We start from the raw sequence: 19,751 nt of genomic DNA, 5'->3' as shown, positions 1-19,751 counted from the left end.
TAAAATGTATTTCTTTGCTTTTGAAGAAAATATGATAGATACAAAGAACCTATCAATGAAATTTTTAAGCCACTCATTAATTTATATTAAAAAGCAAAAATAATCATTGATGAAAGATTTAAGCAAAAAATTACAGGTGAGCGATTCAGGCTCTTGAGAGCCTCTTGTTTGAAATGCTATTATTCCCATTCTTGCATTAGGCAAATGAGATTATTGATACAATACCAGTATGATGGACAGCTGCCAAGATTTTCAAACAATTACAGTAATTGGAATTATCTCGGCATTAGGTATTTGAATACAGGAAATGTATTTTTTCTTTAATGAAGAATGAACACAAATTTAGATAAAAGTTAGTTATTTATTTTTGTTGTTGTTAAGAAAGTGCATTTTTAATGCATCTTTCTGGAAATTATTAAGCCAATTATTATTAATGGCATAGTATAAAAAGTATGCTACACATTTGAAGATTTCCATTAACATTCTTGTCAAAATCATTGAATTTCAAATGTTTCTAAAAAAAGATGTCAAAAAATCTGACAGTGTCTTCAATTGAAATACCAAAATAATTTGCATCAATATTTCAAAATTCTTCATCTTTTGGCAATAGACTAGAAATTTTACATTGAGATTAGGGAGCTACCATTTGATTTTTATGGGGGGATAGGATGAAATTTGAAAAAAATAGGCAGGACAGGAGTTTTGGGTAAAAAAAAGGCAGGATGAGACACTTGTAAAAAAAATCAAGATGACAATTTAGGTAAAAAAAAGTCAGGAAAAAAAAAGGCAGGACCGAACAGAGTGGAAAATAAAAAGGCAGGATAGAGATTACAACTTAAAAAAAATGCAGGACAAAATTTTTCATCCTAGCCCCCCCCCCCCCCCCCCCCCCCCCCCATAAAAATCAAATGGTAGCTCCCTTATGGAAATGAAGATAACAAAATAATTATCGAAAGTAGGGTCAGAAAAAATGTCAGACTAGCCATGATGCTTTGATTGTGTTTAAATGTTTAATTTTTCAGTATTTCACTGATAAATGCATTTAGTTTTTTTGCTTGAAGTTTAACATTTAGATAGTCTTAAGTTATTCAGACATCGCTAAATTGTAAGCATCATAATAGATAACTTCGTTGAACTTTCATGGAATGTTATGAACATTGGACAGAAGTACTTCATGATTAATAATTGCATCTGAAGGAAAATATCGAATGTTTTATTTTTCTACACTTTTACACTGACAGCAGCAAAAGCCGGAATAAAATCATCATCAAAGATACCAGGCTTAAAATTTGGTACGCCTGACGTGCGTTTCAGCTACATCAGAGGCACTTGAATCAAAACAATAAGAAAGCTAAATCAAATATGAAGTTGAAAAACATAAAAGTCCCAGGGATTAGTTTAACCCTTTACGATTTTTGTCGTGCCTGCGACTTTTGTCGCAGAAAGCTCGACATAGGGATAGTGATCCGGCGGCGGCGGCGTTAGCTAACTTCTTAAAAGCTTTATATTTTCCAAGGTGGAAGACCTGGATGCTTCATACTTTGTATATAGATGCCTTATGTTATGAAGTTTCCGTCTGTCATATGTCCATTGTCCTTGACCTCATTTTCATGGTTCAGTGACTACTTGAAAAAAAAGATAACATTTTTTGTAATGTTAATTTCTCTCTTATTATGAGTAATAGGATAACTATATTTAATATGTGCGTACCTTGCAAGGCCCTCATGCCCGTCAAACAGTGTTCATCTGACCTCGACCTCATTTCATGGATCAGTGAACAAGGTTAAGTTTTCGTGGTCAAGTCCATATCTCAGATACTATAAGCAATAGGTCTACTATATTTGGTGTATGTAATGATTGTAAGGTGTACATGTCCAACTGGCAGGTGTCATCTGACCTTGACCTCATTTTCATGGTTCAGTGGTTAAAGTTAAGTTTTTGTGTTTTGGTCTTTTTTTCTAATACTATTCGCAATATGTCAACTATATTTGGTGTATGGAAATATTTTACAATGTACATGTCAGTCTGACAGGTTTTATTTGACCTTGACCTCATTTTCACGGTTCATTGCTCAGTGTTTAGTTTTTGTCGAGCCTGCGACTTTTGTCGCAGAAAGCTCGACATAGGGATAGTGATCCGGCGGCGGCGGCGGCAGCGGCGTTAGCTAACTTCTTAAAAGCTTTATATTTTAGAAGGTGGAAGGTCTGGATGCTTCATACTTTGTATATGGATGCCTCATGTTACGAAGTTTCCGTCAGTCACATGTCCAATGTCCTTGACCTCATTTTCATGGTTCAGTGACTACTTGAAAAAAAAGTTAAGATTTTTTGTAATGTTAAATTCTCTCTTATCATAAGTAATAGGATAACTATATTTGGTATGTGCGTACCTTGCAAGGTCCTCATGCCCGTCAAACAGTTTTCACTTGACCTCGACCTCATTTCATGGATCAGTGAACAAGGTTAAGTTTTGGTGGTCAAGTCCATATATCAGATACTATAAGCAATAGGTCTAGTATATTCGGTGTATGGAAGGACTGTAAGGTGTACATGTCCAACTGGCAGGTGTCATCTGACCTTGACCTCATTTTCATGGTTCAGTGGTTATAGTTAAGTTTTTGTGTTTTGGTCTGTTTTTCTTATACTGTATGCAATAAGTCTACTATATTTGGTGTATGGAATGATTGTAAGGTGTACATGTCTAGCTGGCAGGTGTCATCTGACCTTGACCTCATTTTCATGGTTCAGTGGTCAAAGTTAAGTTTTTGAGTTTTGGTCTTTTTTTCTAATACTATATGCAATAGTTCAACTATATTTGGTGTATGGAAATATTTTATGATCTATTTGTCAGTCACGCAGGTTTTTTTTTACCTTGACCTCATTTTCAAGGTTCATTGCTCAGTGTTAAGTTTTTGTGTTTTGGTCTGTTTTTCTTAAACTATAAGCAATAGGTCAACTATATTTGTTGTATGGAAGAATTGTTAGCTGTACATGCCTGCCTAGCATGGTTCATCTGGCCTTGACCTCATTTTCATGGTTCATTGGTCAATGTTTAGTTTACTTGTTTAATGTTAAGTTTATGTGACAGTTGTAATAAAGCTTTATATTTAGGACTATCAACATAATATCAATGATTAGTAAAGAAGGCGAGACATTTCAGCGTGTGCACTCTTGTTGTGTTTCGGTTTGTTTTTCTTAAACTATAACCAATAGGTCAACTATATTTGTTGTATGGAATGATTGTAAGGTGTATATGTCTGTCTGGCAGGTATCATCTTACCTTGACCTCATTTTCATGGTTCATTGGTCAATGTTAAGTTTTCATGGTTAAGTTTGTTTCTTAGATACTATAAGCAATAGGTCAACTATATTTAATGCATAGATTGATTGTAAGGTGTACATGTCTGTCTGGCATGGTTCATCTGACCTTCACCTTATTTTCATGGTTCATTGGTCAATGTTTAGTATTCCTGTTTAAGTCTGTTTCTTAGAAACTATAAGCAATAGGTCAACTATACTTGGTGTATTGAATGATTGTAAGATGTACATGTATTTCCGGTTTGGTTTATCTGAACTTGACCTCATTTTCTTGGACCATGTTAAGATTATGTGATACTTTTAATAAAGCTTTATATTTAGGACTATCAACATAAAATCAATGGTCAGTAAAGAAGGCGAGACATTTCAGCGTGTGCACTCTTGTTTTGTTATAATATTAAATTGTGCCAATTGTCTTAAAATTTCTTTTCCAGTATTAGATTGATTTGAAATGTATCAACATATGTCAATGGTCAGTATCTTTGCAGGTAAAAAGATTTCATACATGCATGGCAGAATTTATACTTTTGACTACATACTTTACCGTCATTTAAATTTCTGCATTTTTGGAAGACTTCTGGGGCTTTGGAATTTTTACTAGATGACCCCTAAAGCCAAAGAAAGAACAGATTTTTGACCTTTTTTTTAACCTTATACAAATGTATATTTGAGACGGAGTATGTTGGATTAGTAAACGCATTCAGAATTATTTTTAAACTGATTGTGTTTGAATTTCCAAGAATGAGGCAAATGTAAAGTAAACGCTTAAACACAATTATTATATTGTTCATTTGTAAACATACTCTGTATACCAAGGAGATTGGCTGTTTTTAAAGTTGAAAAACTGTATTTAGAATTAATCAAATATCGAATACATATGCAGTTGAATTATGTTTAGAGTACAAATACCCATAGGTACATGTTCTTGGGGACAGGACATTTTCTTATCCCTCAGAGCGATCTTTGATTCTGGTTTATGACTGCTGCTTCCATTTAATGCACTAAATTGACTTAATTATTGTCATTGTGTCTCTCTGGAACTCCTTTTTGAAAATCCTAGACCCGTCCCTGTGACACTTATTTCAGTTACAGATGCAGGATCCACTAGCAGGAGGAGGAGTTTACCTTATGTCTGAAAAATCTGATTGTTATCATGGTTATAACTTGCAAATAGAAGATCTCATAAGGCTGGTAACTGTAAACTTAAGAAATGAACTAACCCTTTCCACCTTTTAAAGAATAATAGTATCGATCATTTCTGTATTAATTGGTGTTTGTTTTATAATGCAGAAAGCTGTCGTTGTTTTAAGTATGGATAGTAAAATAAGGAATATTTTCAGAGATGATCAATTCATCTAAAATAAGGTAAGACCAGCTTAGTAGTGTTAAGTATGCACAGTGGTGTAATAGTAGAACATTGAATACTAGTATTCAGTGCTAACTGAGACTACTATAACACCCCAAATGTATAAAGATGTGTTGTTCTTGGTTTGTGTGTTGATATTCAATTGTCTTCCAAACTGACAATTTTGTGCATTTCTGCATTCCTTTCTTTGTTTTAGTGCATATTATAATAATAATAAAGTATGTTAAAATATTAAACATTTATTTTTTCAATATAAAATAAGCACGACAATGAAATTCAGATTAAAAATTATTTAAGCTTCTGTTCCCTTTTTCTCCATAAACTTCTCCGTTCTCCACTCACGTGTTTCCTTTTGGACGGAGAGGCATTCCTACAATAAAGAAAATATTATGAGTAATAAAAAAAAAAATAATTACCCTATTACTGGCTATGGATGAAGGATTGGGATTTTTATCATGTTTTAATTTGGTTAAAGTATTTTAAGTAATTGTATATTTTAGAGGAACTCTAATGTAGACAAATTGGTATTTCATTTAAATACAAATTTTACTGCACTGCAAAATTATATCATTATAGAATGCATAAGTATTATCAAGGAAACCAAATATTATTCTGATTTATTTCCATTAACCTATCAAACTTCATGCTCTGTAATACGCAACTTGACTGGTGTACACCTACTTCAGGGGAACTCTAATGCAGACAAATTAGTATTTCATAATTACAAACTTTACACCACTGCATAGGATTATGACTGTAGAATGCAGTTATGCTTTCCGGAAAACAAATTGTTCATCTGAATTTTACTCATTAGCAATACAAATTGACCCTGTCTGACGGACTACTAGTTATTACTCGCTGTTACTTTCAGGTTTTATTAGTAAATTCAATTCTATAAATGCACTTACTTTATTTATTGTGCTTATAAACGAACATTTAAGAAAAGTTCAAATCTTATTTTCAAACTTACCTTAATATAACACTCTTCAATCAGCCACATCAGTTAATAAAATGCTTCGCTGAACGCAGCCTGATACCGGACCGCAGAGGTCGAACCCTGAACAGTTGGGGCAAATTTGGACACAATATTCAAGCTTGATACTATCTGAATTTGGATTGTGATCAAATTTTTGACATAATATAGGTTTCTGACACAAAATAAATGTGGTCAAAGATCATCCAAATCTAATGCGCAATACTGTGCAATTGAAGATTTCTTCTTGAAACTTTTAAAAAATTTTGAAAAAAAAATATGAACCGCTTAAAAAAATTGGACCCTCCCTCTAAACTTTTTTGAACCCCCCCCCCCCCCCCCCCTCCTTAGAGCAGTAACCATCAAACTCAATCCCAGTCTTTCCTTTGTAGTATGAAACCTTGAAGTACAATTTTAGAGAGATCCATACACTTCAACACAAGTTATTGTCTGGAAACTAGAAAAATGCTTGTTTTTTCCCTTTTTTGCCCCTAATTCCTGCATGTTTGGGGCAATTACCCCCAAACTCAATCTCAGCCTTTCCTTTGTGATATGGAACCTTGTCGTAAAATGTCAGAGAGATCCATACACTTACACACAAGTTATTGTCCGGAAACTACAAAAATGCTTGTTTTTGGCCCCTTTTTGGCCCTTAATTCCTAAACTGTTGGCACATTAACCCCCAAAATGAATCCCAACCTTCTACTTGTGGTATTAAACATTGTGGTACAATTTCAGAGCAATTGAAATACTTATACACAAGTTATTATCCTGAAACTAGAAAAATGCTTCTTTTGGGCCCCTTTTGGGCCCCTAATTCCTAAACGGTTGTGACCATCATCCCTAAAATCAATCCCAACCTTCCTTTTGTGGTATTGAACCTTTTAAAAAAATTGAATAGAGATCCATTCACTTAAACTAAAGTTATTGTCCGGAAACCAAATGTGTCTTCGGACGACGACGCAGACGACGACGACGCAGACGACGCAGACGACGACATCATAGCATTATACGAACCCCAAAAATTTTGTGCGGTCGTATAAAAAATTAGTTATTATTTTCGCTTTGGATCCGTTATCAACAATGGCGGATCGATGCCTTCTTGTCAATCATTTCGCGTCACGTGATCGTAGACATCGTTTTAATTACAATTTGACTGGTCAGTACGGGAACTGACCAATCTCTGTGTTATAGTAGTCTCAGGTGCAAACAATGAAAAAAAGGTTTTCAAAAGTTGTACCAAGGCGTCTGTGGTATCATTGATGTATGTGTATTCTACCTTCCTGACTTGCCTTTTTTGACTTCTTTTGGTAACTGTCTATAACTTTTCCACTCAGTTTTAGTTTGTTGGTAAATATAAAAATAAGGAGATGTGGTTTGATTGCCAATGAGAAAACTACCCATCCACCACAGTTCAAATGAAGTGGATGTAAACAATTATAGACAACCGTATGGCCTTCAACAATAAGAAAAATCCATATCGTATAGTCGGCTATACTCTGAAAGGCCCCGATATGAAAAATATGAAACAATTCAATTGAGAAAACTAACGGCCTAATTTATAACAAAATAATTACATTACATGTATGTTTCACGAGAATCCGTTAGTTTGATTGGCTAACAACAATCGCGCCGTCATTCAAAAATTCACATTCATATCAAAATGAAATGTTAAATTCGTGATGACACGTGCTTCCACAAAAAAGTGCACATGCAGGTAAATGATTAAACTTTTTTTCATGGTCTTATTAGCATAAAATGTAATTATAGGAAATGAATGCTTCTTTTTGTAATTTTATTGGGGTGTAAAAGTGTTGATCGTGCACACATTTTTAGAATGAAGAGCTTCCGCGCTCCACACAAATTGTGCTTGTTTATCTTGGCACTCGATTAGTAAATTGCCGTTTGCAAGTTGCTTTAATAAAAAAATGAAGCTCATCCTCAACTTTACCAAGTGAGCAATTTAAACAAAGACGCTCGGATCTATCTATACGTTTTTTTTTAGTATCTGTCCGTCTCAATTTATAAAGAGTGAGTACCAAGCTTCCCTTTTTCTGAGTTAATTGTTTGATACTTCAATTTATTCCAAAATGTTAAATAACTCTCACATAGTATTTTTAACATACTTACATAAAGAACCAATTGGCTGGTCAAAAGTAGATAATTTAATCCCTTTCAGAATATAATCTATACTAGAGTACCATGTATTAACATTAGAAATATGTAATTGTTTACAACATATAAATGCATCATATAATAATCCTTCTTTAACCTTCCAGTGGTGTCTTCCCGATTGTCCCACTTTTTGAAATTACAGGTAAAAAAGTAATGAAATTTTGTGGGACAATCGGGAAGATGTTTGTGGGACAATTGGGAAGTTTAAATGTGGGACAATTGGGAAATGTTTTGATAGTAATTAAATTGTTTTTATAGTGTGTAGCAGGTTATCAAAGGTAACTAACCAATGTAACTTATAAAATAAGAAATAAACATGAACAAATAATAATATTTACATATTTCTTTTTTGCATATATTAGCAACAAAGTATCATCAAACACAGACTATAATATATATTTAGTCATAAAGCACATATCAAGCACTTCTCAATTCTACATTGATATATAATAAAAAAGAGTTTCACTTAAGCACACATAATAAACAGCTAAATACAATAAAGTACACACAATAAACCAATTAATTCCTTAAAGCACACACATGACATATGACACGAAGAGCAGATACTATTAAGAACACACAATGCATAAGGTACAACAATAAAGCACACATGATTCATAACTGAAACATCACAACACACCATAAAATTGCAACAAACTTAGTCAAAATGTAACAAATAAGTCAGAAGCAATGTCAGCATACTGGAACACAATAACTTCGCTATTCTGAAGATGGTCTCAGTTCCTGTAGGCTTGGTTGACTTTTTTGTATTTTGTTCTATATGTTGGTCCTACTCCCCAATCTTGATACTGAATGGTAGTCATTTCGTTTGCTGCCTGCTCTTCTTTAAGATAGTTCAGTAGCTTTTATACTATGTTTGGGTGTGGTACTTAGATCATCTTCTTCAAGCTACTGTGACATCCATCGAGGTGGTTTGTCGTCCTTGGTCCTTCGGTTTGGTAATGGTTCCATAGCATCCTGTTGCTTTCAACCCAGTATGTTGTGACGTTATCCGTAAACGAAGTGATATTTGCTGTTGAGTTCGAATTTTCCAGGTCTTCAAGTGTATGGAACCAGACGTCGTCTATTTCTGTAGGTGGTACCAGAGGAAGAACTGCTGCCGACCGTATAAGTTGATGAATGTCTGGTTCTCCTTTATAGTTATGAGACGAGTCTTGTTTACTGCACTTTTCGCCAAATACACTGAGTATAGTGAAACAAAATGTCCTTCAATAGTTTTTCCTGGAAAGGATGCTCCAGCAGAATTCTGAACAGCAGCTTCGTGATCAATGAAGAAAGTTGTTGGGTTCAGGAAAATCTGACGTTTTAATTTAATTTTAATTTAATAATATTTTATTGTATTAATCAAGCAATAGGATTTGACACAAGTTATTACAACTTATATTAAGTCCTCTCCTTACATATACAATACACATATATGATGACAGCAAACACATACATAGTATAGCGACAGTTATAAAGGAAGGAGTCACACATTGGCATGGCAACAAAAAAAGCAAATAGGACAGAGAGAAAAAAGAAAGCTGCTGACTTAGAACGTTAAAATATTTTTGACTGTTTAATGAAATAAGGAACTTTATCAAAAATTTTAGAGTTAGTTTCGTAATTATATGCATCTTTTCCAAACAATAGCGTTTCAATATCAATGTGTATGTTCATATTTATAAGATCATTAATCAGAGATATTCTTTGGTTATAATATAATTGGCATTCTAGAAAGTAATGGATGACATCTTCAACAGGAGAACCGCTAGAGCATTTAGAATCATTGCATGTATTATTTTTTAATTTATTTAAAAATTTTAATAAAAAAAGTAATCAAAAATACAATACTGATATTTGTTTTACAAATGAGAGTAACATTATATTTTATAACTCAGACATTTTATATTATTTCATCGAAAGTGCTTTAATGTGATGATTTAAAAAATCATATTTTAATTCTTGTTTATTTAGTAAAACAAACAACAACTACCTTGTTTATTTAATAAAATAATGTGGGACAATCAGAACTTTTCATGTGGGACAATCAGAACTCTAAAATTTTAAAAAGTGGGACAATCGGGAATAAACCCTTCCAGTCTATGACAATATTTTAACACTGACAAAATTATAGTAAAATAAATAGGAAATCTACCAAGCTCTGACATCACAGCTATGTTACTGGCCTTTCTTTTAACACCAAGAATATATTTCGTAAATTTATGAATGAATCTTTTATTCTCATAAACTAAATACAAAGTTACAGAGAATGGTACATATATATACATAAATAGACTAACTACATGCATGTGTGAAATACTACATATAAGTTACATATTTTAACTAGGAGCAGAGCTCTAAACTAGATGGACATACTTTCACATTAATATTTTTAATAAATTTACAGTTTTTCTAATTCTACAGTATTTGTAGAATTGAATAAAACATTAAATTTGTATGTATTTGGATTTTCCAAAAAATAACTAAATAAGAATTTTGTTCTATCTGCTTTAAGTCTTTCGCAAGTCATGATGTATTCGTCCCCAATGTCAGTTGAGTCACAAAGGTGGCATACTCTATCGTCTCTTGAAAGACCATGCCATCTTCCCGTCTCAACTGGCAATCGATGGCTACCACATCTAAATTTGCACAATGTATACACAATATTAAAATATTTCTCAAACTTAATTTCTGTCTTAAAAATTCTATAACATTACCCTTTTTGGTGAAGTATCTATATCTGACAAAAATGACTGTTTATATTGATCTTGTAATTTTTCTTCAACACTTTTTGATACCCATCTATCAGCAAATTGCATATACCATATGTTTGACATTCCACAACTGTCTAGAATATTTTTGATATAAACAAGCCATTTGTTTTGATATCCATAAATAGTAAAATTGATGAATAAAAGTTTATATAGTAGACAAGATGTTCTACTTTCTTTATCATTTAATAATCTGTCCAAGAAATTTATCATACGAACTTTTGCCTTTAATGATAAAGGATATCTGCCAAGCTCGGCATAAACAATAAAATTGGGTGTGCTTTGTTTTAGATGAAGAATCATCTTACAAAATCTGAAGTGGATACGTTCCAATAAATCAAAATGTTCAAAACCCCAAATTTCTGAGGCATATAGAAGAATTGACACTACAGCTTTATCAAAAATATCTAACTGACACTCTATAGATAGATTGGTCTGTCTGCATTTTTTTAAGGCAGAGTACATTGCTTTCATACATTGTTCATATAAATATTTTCGTGTTGTCAAAAACGAACCACTTCTTGCTAAAAATATACCAAGGTACTTGTAGTTTTTGACAATTCAAATTTTACTATCATTGATAAAAAAAAAAATTGTGGAATTCTACCACCTGAAAAAATTAGTATTTTTTTTTAACATTAATAATCAGCTTCCATTTTTTTCAGTAACTTGAGAAAGCATTTAACATATTTTGTAAATCAGAACTGGTTTCTGCTAATTTATTATGAGCTTTTTCAGAAGAATCCTAAACCAAAAACTTTCTTTGATATACATGTATAGTCATTATCTTTTTTACATTCAGCTGATCGTGAATCAGTACGAAACATTCACCATATTTCAATGCCATATAATAATATAGGTTTAATTGTATGATCATAAAGATGTAAAAATGTGGCAATACTAGGGTTAGATGATGACAAGCACCTCTGTAGCTTAAAACATGCTTTTAAAGATTTTTTTGTAAGATTCATCTTTACACTGTTTGAATATACCCCTAGACTTAAATGTGATTCCAAGATATCTATGTAATTTTGCACATTCGATCTCTTCACCTCCAAAAATTAAATATATAAGGCATTTTAAAAACTTTCCTGGTTTGTTAAAAATTTATACTTTTTTCTTTTTTAGATTAACATCGAAACACCATTCTAAACAATATTCATGTAACATATCATTTCTTATTTGCAAGCCTTCTTGTGTTTCTGAAATTATCACTACATCATCAGCATACATGAGACAATCTACTCTTCGATTACTAATATTTACAGGATCAGGACATGATAAAAACTTGTCAGGTAGATCATTGATAAATATTTTGAGATAAATATTTTGAAATATTTGGGCTTAAAACATCACCTTGTCTAATCCCTATGAATGATTTAAAACATGGGGTCATTTCATTATCAATTTTAACCCATAGGTAATTTTTATTATACATATTCTAAATGATAGAAAAAAAACTTTCCAGTAATATTATTTGTTAATAGCTTATATCTAATACCTACATGAATCACTTTATCAAAAGCCTTTTTAAAATCTACAAAACAGGCAAATAGTTTACCCCCTTTTTTACTAATATATTTCTCAATAATGGTTTTTAAAACAAAAACATGATCAGATGGTCTTCATTTTTTTTTTAAAACCTTATTTGATATGGATTAATCAATGATTCTTTCATGTCAAAAATTGATCAAGTCTGTTTGTTATTTAAAACAGAGTTAAATAATTTACCAACACAAGAATTAATGGCAATGCCACGCTAATTATCTATTTTACTTGGATCACCAGACTTAAAAACAGCAGATAAATAAACTGATGACCACTGCATTGGATTATGACGGGTGAAAATACATAGTTAAAAAGTTTCTGAATTAAGGGATTTAGAACTAAACTTCCTGCCTTTAGCATCTCATTAGGTATACCATCCAGACCTGAGGCTTTTCCACAATTGAGTTTAGATATTGATTCAAATATTTCTTTAACAGAGAATCTTTAATCTAATTCACAGAAGGTTTTTATTTTTTTTCAATATATTCTATTTTTGAATTAATTTCTTTAATTCTTGTCTCACTCATTGAGGGAGATTGATTCAAATCTGAAAAATGATTAAACCAGGTTTCTGGTTCTACTGATTTTTTGTTACGCATGCGACGAAAGTTGCAATATGCGAGACATAGGTATTACTATCCGGCGGCAGCGGCGTAAACTATTTGTATTTTATAAAGCTTTATATTTCAGAAGGTAGAAGACCTGCATGGATGCTTCACGATATCTTGTATGCAGATACCTTATGTTACGAAGTTTCCGTCTGTCATATGGCCATTGTCCTTGACATCATTTTCATGGTTCAGCGACTGCTTGAAAAAAAAATTGAGTTTTTTTGTCATGTGAATGTCTCACTTATTATGAGTAATAGGATAACTATATTTGATTTATGGGTTCCTTGCAACGTCTACATGTCCGGCAGACAAGGTTCACCTGACCTCAACCTCATTTCATGGATCAGTGATCAAGGTTAAAGTTACGTGATTAGGTCCGTTTCTCAAATACTATAAGCAGTAGGTCAACTATATGTAGTGTGTGGAATGACTGTAATAGGTACATGTCAGTCTGGCAGGTTTCATTTGATCTTGACCTCATTTTCATGGTTCATTGGTCAATGTTAAGTTTTTGTGTTTTGGTCTGTTTTTCAAGTACCATAAACAAAAGGTCAACTATATTTGGTGTATGGAATGATTGTAAGGTGTACATATCTGTATGGCATATATCATCTGACCTTGACCTCATTTTCATGGTTCATTGGTCAATGTTAAGTTTTTGTGTTTTGGTCTGTTTTTCAAGTACCATAAACAAAAGGTCAACTATATTTGGTGTATGGAATGATTGTAAGGTGTACATATCTGTATGACATACATGTACATCATCTGACCTTGACCTCATTTTCATGGTTCATTGGTCAATGTTAAGTTTTTGTGTTTTGGTCTGTTTTTCAAGTACTACCCAGCAAACACAAAAACATCCTTAAAATGTTTTTAAAATGTTGTGTCTAATGTCATGAAAATATCACAAAAAAACGTGAGAAAAACATTAAATGTATGGTAGAATATATATCAATAAAACGTTTTCTAATATGTTTTCTAAAATATTTGCATAATATAATTAAAATGTTGTAAAGAAATATCATGATAATGTGAAAAACAATGGTGTATAAAACATTTTGATAATCTTTTAAAAAATATTTTCTACAAATATTTTCTGAACGTTTGAAAAACATCATGAACATCAAATAATGTTATAAAAATGTTTTTTGGATGTTTTCTTGCAAGTGAGACTGTGCCTAAAAAATGTTTTCAAAATGTTTTAAGAAGATGTTTTTGGTTGATATCTAGATCATATCAATATAAAATTTTCTCTCCTTTTGATTGAGTTTCCTGCTTTTTTAAATAACAAATCATTAGTTAAATGTATTTATACACAGTGATTAATTCTATATACAAACAAGAATAAATCAGTTGTTTTGCTAAGCATATGAAATTCACAATTCAAAGTCTCTAAAAACAAGAAGTATCTACAAATTTTGACACATCCAAAATGGCAGACACAACTCATCATGGTCAAGCCACTTACCAAATATGAAGTCATTCTGTTCATCAACATTACTAATTAAAGTAATGGAAAATTTGAGAACATTCAACATTTTGAAATACACTGTATAAGCAAACAGGAAACAGGTGCTAGATACAAAAATGTTCACACATCACAGTTCATCACTATCAAGCAGCTCATTAAATATGAACTCATCTTTATCAGCAGTTTTGGGAAAAACAGTGATGAAAATATTTGTTGGACAAAATCCGACAAATATAGGTGGACAGACGATTGACAGTGCAAGAATGCCCACATTCCAACCACAATGGTATAATGTTTAGTTTTTCACTCTCAACTTGTATTACCTATCTTATACACATCATGCATATGTCAACCTGAACATGCATGACATATATGCCATTGGACATTATGCAAACATTATACACATTTTTAAGTTCAAGTTACATTGACTAAAACTTGTGTCCCAAATTCAGATTTTTCAATACAACTTCTCTTTCTAAACTAAAACGCTACACTTCTAATAGGGTTACATCTTAAGTCAATAATCATTGATAATTGGCTGAAGAGATGAGAACAAAACACCATTTTACATCAACTACATGTATTTGATTTATTTAAGAATACATTGAAAAGTCAATCAATTGTGTTATTCAAAATCACTTGGAATGTCTTGTAGTGTCTTATATCTTTTTCTTGCTGTGCCATGCTTCTGAAAAAAAAATTAATCTTACATTCATATATAAACTTCTTGCACATTCCTTTATCATAGAACGATTCACGTTGCCTGAAGGATATACATCCCCTCCCCTTTAAAGTTTTGAAACAAATAACGATGATAGTCTGTCGGAAGGGGAAAATAAATGGCTGACCGTGTTAAGAGAGAGCAATATGCCACGCTGAACTTCATTTAGTTATTTAAACAAGAGTGCACACGCTGAAATGTCTCGCCTTCTTTACTAATCATTGATATTATGTTGATAGTCTTAAATATAAAGCTTTACTACAACTATCACATACACTTAACATGATCCAAGAAAATGAGGTCAAGGTCATATAAACCAAACAAGAAATACATGTACATCTTACATGTACAATCATTCAATACACTAAATATAGTTGACCTATTGTTTATAGTTTCTAAGATACAGACTAAATCAAGAAAACTCAACATTGACCAATGAACCATGAAAATGAGCTCAAGGTCAGATGAACCATGCCAGGCAGACATGTACAGCTTGCAATCCTTCCATACAACAAATATAGTTGACCTATTGCTTATAGTATTAGAAAAACAGACCAAAACACAAAAACTTTACACTGAGCAATGAACCGTGAAAATGAGGTCAAGGTCAAATAAAACATGCAAGACTGACATGTACATCATAAAATATTTCCATACACCAAATATAGATTACCTATTGCATATAGTATTAGAAAAAAAGACCAAAACTCAAAAACTTAACTTTGACCACTGAACCATGAAAATGAGGTCAAGGTCAGAAGACACCTGCCAGCTAGACATGTACACCTTACAATCATTCCATAAACTAAATATAGTAGACCTATTGCATACAGTATAAGAAAAACAGACCAAAACACAAAAACTTAACTATAACCACTGAACCATGAAAATGAGGTCAAGGTCAGATGACACCTGCCAGTTGGACATGTACACCTTACAGTCCTTCCATACACAGAATATGCTAGACCTATTGCTTTTAGTATCTGAGATATGGACTTGACCACCAAAACTTAACCTTGTTCACTGATCCATGAAACGAGGTTGAGGTCAAGTGAAAACTGTCTGACGGGCATGAGGACCTTGCAAGGTATGCACATACCAAATATAGTTATCCTATTACTCATAATAAGATAGAAATTAACATTACAAAAAATGTTTACTTTTTTTTCAAGTAGTCACTGAACCATGAAAATGAGGTCAAGGACAATGGACATGTGACAGACGGAAACTTCGTAACATAAGGCATCTATATACAAAGTATGAAGCATCAAGGTCTTCCACCTTCTAAAATATAAAGCTTTTAAGAAGTTAGCTAACGCCGCCGCCGGATAACTATCCCTATGTTGAGCTTTCTGCGACAAAAGTCGCCGGCTCGACAAAAAAACCTCATAAAAAACTTTAGACTAGATATGTGTCCAGTCAAGAGTCTTATTTCATTATACTCGTTGATTGTTGTCTATCATATTTTTTTTCTTTTATTGTTTTGTATAAATCAGGCTGTTGTTTTTCTTGTTTTTTTTTTTAGTTTTCATTAAATGCATTGTATCATGTTCGGGCCTTTAAAAGCCGTGCTACATAATGTCATTAAACACCTTATTTTAAGTGTTAAACTCTGTAGAGTGACATAGTTTATAACTTGTCATTTGAATCTACATGTAAGGGCATATGATACAGTCCTAGAAGTATACTATAGGCACATAACAACTTATCGAAGTGTTACGCATTGTTTTCGCAATGATGATAATAATATAACTTAACTTCCGAGAAACACACAGATGTCATTAAATGAGTTGTTTATATGTATTTGAAATACTTCAAAGGAAAGCAAATATGTTGTTTATGAAAGCACACTGTTGGACTAAAAGATTGATTTAAACAAATAACTTGCATGACTTGTTTCTATTTTGTCACAAAAAAATAATTTATTCAAATATCCAGATATCTTTTCTGTATTGTATGCCCTTAATCTTGAATGTAATGCATTGTTTATGCTAAATATTTGAATTAAATATGGAATAACAGTAATTCTGTATGAAAATCTTACTTCAAAAAAAAAATCTCCTGAAAGGTTGTAGACATTCCAAAGAACCTGCGCCACTTCCAAATTGTAAACCTGCATATTGAACTTGTCCTTTGTGGCTTTTCTTTTAGCTCCTGTTAAAAAAATAAAAGATACATAGTATGTACATTGTGTGTATGAAGCAATAAATATAATTTTAAGCAACAGTTTATATTATCTTGCTTGTACTGAAGTCTTACATAGTCTTTGTAATGTTCATTAAGCTGTTAAGGGAAATTTAATTTACTGTTTTGCAAATACATACATACACTGTTTTTACTAGAAAAAAAAAATCTCCATATTCAAATGGTGCTTATATTAGTGTTATTGTAACTTGTTTGTGTGCCTCGGAAACAAGGTATTGAGTCATGCTTATTGCAATAGTTGTTGTTGGTTTAAGTCTGTCAAATTTCTTTTTCATAATGTGTATTTAATGTAGGCAGTTAGTTGTTTTGTTTCAATTGTGTTGAGAAAAATTTAACATTTGTTTGTCAAGGCTTCAAAGTGGACTATATGGTATTGGTTTTCTCAGTTTTTAAAGCCGTACAGTGACCTATAATTTCTTTTATCCAAGTTATTTAAATTCTGGTGGATAGCTGTCTCATACACCTTATCGCTATTTCAGTATTTGGAAATCTGTCCCGCTTGAACTTTTTACGTCAGCATACGTCATACAATAATACACCTTATCGCTATTCCCGCTTGACCCGAGAATCTATCCTGCTTGAACTTTTGACATAAAAAAACAATCACTTTTCCATTGTGGCATCAGATATTTTTTATGATGACGTCAAAATTTTAAGGGAACTTGTGACAGTTGTGTGATGTCCAATAATGGCGGACAAATAGCGATAAGGTGTATTACTTTCAATTGTGGTGCCAAATATTTTCTAATATGACGTCAACATTTTACGGGAACTTTTGTGATGTCCATGGCCAGTAATGGCGGACAAATAGTGATAAGGTGTATTGGCAATCAAACACACAAGCCACATATCCTTATAATTTTTTTATATCAATGAACAAATTCATAATTGGTGTACGTAGATGCTTGAACAGTGGCGGATTTAGGGGCCCCGACCCCCTTATGGAGCTACTTATAAGATAAATGTATAGACTATTTACAAGTATCACTCCAAACGTTTGCTTGCCTTGGGCAGGGGCCCCCCTTTTTTCAAAACCTTGATCCGCACCTCCAGAAACAGATGTAATTTGGTTCCGATTATGATTGAACACACACAATGAATGCACAAGTTTCATCTTAACAGATTAATCATTCTTACCGAGTGAGTATATATCGCGTAACAAACAATTTTCTTGGCTCTCTTTGTTGATATCCTGTCTTCGTTTCAAAATTCAAATTTCAAAATCATTTCCGGTGATAAAACAAAAGTCGATTCCGGAAAAGGTCGGTTTTCCGTAAGGCATATAAACGATACGAAAATTGAACTTAGTACAGTTACAGTTTTCATTTCTTAATTTCTAAAATATACACGAACGAAATGAATAAACATTAAAGAAAGGTGATTGTTTATTAATACATTATTGCTTAATTTAATGTTGACTCTTTTGAATTTTAATATAAGAAGGAATAAAATCTGACTTCAAGGATCTTCAAGATATCAATTAAGGATTTCAACCATAGTATCTTGCTTGTCATGATATTGATGAAATGTAGTACTATATCTTATCCTGAAAAAAAAGAGCTTATTCCACAAAACGTTGTTTGTGGGGTTTTGAATAAAGTTTAAATAAAATATTATTTTTATATCCGTAAAATGTTGAATAAAATATCAGTAAGACTATTAAGTAATGTGTATGTCAGAATATTTTATAGAAACCATTTAGCTGATATTTTTCAGATGTTTTGTGTAAAACATTTTAATTTTACGTTATAAAACATTTTATGCAAATAGCAAAACTATATTTTCTGTAAAACATTTTTTTGCAGAATGTTTTTTGGATATTTGGAAAATATTTACTTTAAATGTTGCTAAAATATAAAATACCAATTGAAGAAAATATTATTTTTTTATATTATAAATATATCTACGGGATATTTTAGAACAATGTTTGAGAACATGAATCAAAGATATTAGCAAATAATATTTTGTTAATGTTGTAAAAACATTTTACTTAAATGTTAGAAATAAAACATTTCAAAAACAATAAAATAAACATTTTTTTTATGTTTAAATGATATCTTATTGAAATATTTTGTGAGAGACGTCCATATGACATTTCAAAAATGTTTTTTAAATGTTGTGTGTTTGCTGGGTATAAACAATAGGTCAACTATATTTGGTGTATGGAATGATTGTAAGGTGTACATGTCTGTCTGGCAGGTATCATCTGACCTTGACCTCATTTTCATGGTTCATTGGTCAATGTTAAGTGTTTGTGTTTTGGTCTGTTTTTCAAGTACTATAAACAATAGGTCAACTGTATTTGGTGTATGGAATGATTGTAAGGTGTACATATCTGTATGGCATATATCATCTGACCTTGACCTCATTTTCATGGTTCATTGGTCAATGTTAAGTTTTTGTGTTTTGGTCTGTTTTTCAAGTACCATAAACAATAAGTCAACTATATTTGGTGTATGGAATGATTGTAAGGTGTACATATCTGTATGACATACATGTACATCATCTGACCTTGACCTCATTTTCATGGTTCATTGGTCAATGTTAAGTTATTGTGTTTTGGTCTGTTTTTCAAGTACTATAAACAATA

General features: G+C 32.1%; 2 protein-coding genes across 2 annotated transcripts in view; one reads left to right on the top strand and one right to left on the bottom strand.

The window, feature by feature from the left end:
* LOC127728294 (ral guanine nucleotide dissociation stimulator-like 1) overlaps positions 1-3,463 on the top strand; it is a 431,288-nt gene extending 427,825 nt beyond the window's left edge. The window contains exon 17 of the transcript XR_007994072.1: positions 2,510-3,463. The gene's annotated coding sequence lies outside the window, so the exon portion shown is untranslated. The remainder of the gene's footprint in view (positions 1-2,509) is intronic.
* Positions 1-19,751, bottom strand: part of LOC127728339 (calcium channel flower-like) — a 172,782-nt gene that overhangs the window by 22,087 nt on the left and 130,944 nt on the right. The window lies entirely within an intron of this gene.

This window comes from Mytilus californianus, unplaced genomic scaffold (genome assembly GCF_021869535.1).
Source record: "Mytilus californianus isolate M0D057914Y unplaced genomic scaffold, xbMytCali1.0.p SCAF_2, whole genome shotgun sequence".
Lineage (NCBI taxonomy): Eukaryota > Metazoa > Mollusca > Bivalvia > Mytilida > Mytilidae > Mytilus > Mytilus californianus.
Note: the sequence above shows the minus strand (reverse complement) of the source record. Positions and strands in the feature narration are given on the sequence as shown.